This window comes from Nestor notabilis, unplaced genomic scaffold (genome assembly GCF_000696875.1).
Source record: "Nestor notabilis isolate BGI_N333 unplaced genomic scaffold, ASM69687v1 scaffold1756, whole genome shotgun sequence".
NCBI lineage: Eukaryota > Metazoa > Chordata > Aves > Psittaciformes > Psittacidae > Nestor > Nestor notabilis.
The window spans coordinates 47598-49992 of NW_009933161.1; positions in this window are offsets into that span (position 1 = coordinate 47598).

The following is a 2395-nucleotide window of genomic DNA, read 5'->3' on the forward strand; positions in this document are numbered from 1 at the left end:
CTTGCCCTCTGGAGAGATCATCGACTCATAGAATAGTTTGGATCAGAAGGGATCTTCAAAACTCGTCTAGTCCAATCCCCCTGCAATGAGCAGAGAAATCTTCAACTAGATCAGGTTGCCCAGAAGCCTGGCCTTGAATGTCTCCAGGGATGGTGCAAGATCTTTGTTAGGTTTAGCATTACAAAGTTAATTGCAATTTATACCCTATGCTTCTATGAATTTCACAGAGCTGTGTAAAAGTGTGTATGTAATCGCTAGTCATTAGCATGTCTCCATCCCACACTTCAGCACCTACCTGTTATTCTTACAGGAGGACAGGTGACCCACGCTTCTCTCCCTGTTCTAGTTCATTTTGTAGCTAAAGTCTATTGATCCCTATTGCTAACACATACAATAGCATATATCCCATTTTACTTCATTGTGTGTTTCAGGTTGTCTGCATTATTAAAATATCCAGTTATTGAAATAATCCAATTTCTTTCTTTCATACTGCTTTGGAGGGCAGGAGGGAGGGTTCAAGCAGTACCAGCGTATTACTAAGTAGATGGCCCTACGAAACACCCTAGGCTCTGGTGACTGCCCTTCATCTTCAAGTCAATGCATCAGATAGATGTGAAAGATGAAAGCAAGACTTATCCAGTGCCATAAAGGCACAAAGTCAGGGAGGTATCAGGACTGAGCTCCCCCTGCTGCACTGCTGAGCCCTGGCACAGCCATCCCCAAGGGGCTGCTGCTCCCACGCCTGGGGAAGCCCTTTTAACTCAGTCTAGACCTTTGCCAGCCATGCATTTCTATTCCCTGGGCTTATGTTGTGGCACCAGGCTGGCCCCCAGGTTCACCCTCCCAGACACAGGTCAGGGTCAGATTATCATCCTCAGCCGAACTCCACAGCTGGACACAGCTGGGTCTGGGTTTCTGCACACAGGAGTCTTCCCTGCCCACCTATGCAGTTTCTGCTGTGACCTGCATCTGCTTTCAAGGAGTCAATGGCTGCTGCTCAATCTGCTGTTGTCACCTTTGGAACGGTGAGCTCAGGAGACACGAAAATGTCTGGTGTCTTAACTGTCCCATCAGCTGGCTCCCATAGATAGGACTACAACTGCTGCAGCCAACAGACAGCAAACCCATCAAAATCATTGGGGCATGCTCTTAAACAAGTTTCTAAAGGTCCTCACAGTGTCCTTACAGCCTCACCACTATCTCTGACCAGTGACTGTCATTACCAGCTCGGGCTTTGCAGTGATGCTGATGAGCAGCGTTAGACACCTGACTGCTTCACAGAGGATAAGCCAGCCCATAATGTCTGTCACCTTTCTTGTAAAGACACTGAAGAGAAGCACGCTGGGATCTCTCACCCTGGGCTCACTATCACGGGTGCACAAGCACTGACATGTCCCTCCAGAAAGGCTGTCAGCCCTCCCACTGCACACACTCTGCAACCACACCGGAGGCTGCTCAGCCTGCTGTGCTCCCTGAGGAACCTTGTGCTTCCAGAAGGGCAATTTGCGACCATTACAGCTTCTATTTCAGAAATAATTTGTTTTCCCAGGACTAAAAAGATTAAATTTTAATTGCTGGGGTTTGTGTGAGGCGAGTGGGGGAGCAGAGTCTGGGTGGATGATGGTGAAGCATCAAGCTGATACGAGTAGAACAACAGAGGGCACCAGAGACTCGACTCTCCCAAAAAGTAGGTGATAAACTAAGCGCTTTTGGGGAACAAGAGTTCATTGCAGTGTTTCAGCTGTCGACAGCAGGCTCCGGGGCAGCTGTGCCCTGCATGGAGTAGCATACTGCACCGGTACCCGCGGCCCTGGCAGATTTCCTCCTCTGCCACAACGCCTGCGTCTACACTGCAACTTTCCTGAGGATTAAACCAACCTGACAGACCCACAAGCAGCAGGTAATGGCTTTTACTTCTTCCCACACTGGTGAGTGCTCTGCTCAATACATACTTTGGGGTGTACTTTCTCACCTCTTAACTGAAGTGCTAACCTGCTTGTTAACATACCTGCATGAGACCCAAGATTATTGAAAACAAACCTCTCGTACGGAGACAAACTAAGAGAATCAGCCTGGAGAAGGCTCCTGGGAAATCTTAGAGAAGCTTTCCAGTACCCACAAGAAATCGGGAGAGGGACTTTTGACAAGGGCCTGTAGGGACAGAATAGGGGGGAATGGCCTTAACCTGACAGAGGGGAGATTTAGATTAGATGTAAGGAAGAAGTTCTTCCCTGTGAGGGTGCTGAGGCGCTGGCACAGGGTGCCCAGAGAAGCTGTGGCTGCCCCATCCCTGGCAGTGTTCAAGGCCAGGTTGGACACAGGGGCTTGGAGCAACCTGCTCTAGTGGAAGGTGTCCCTGCCCATGGCAGGGGGTTGGAACTGGATGAGCTTTAAG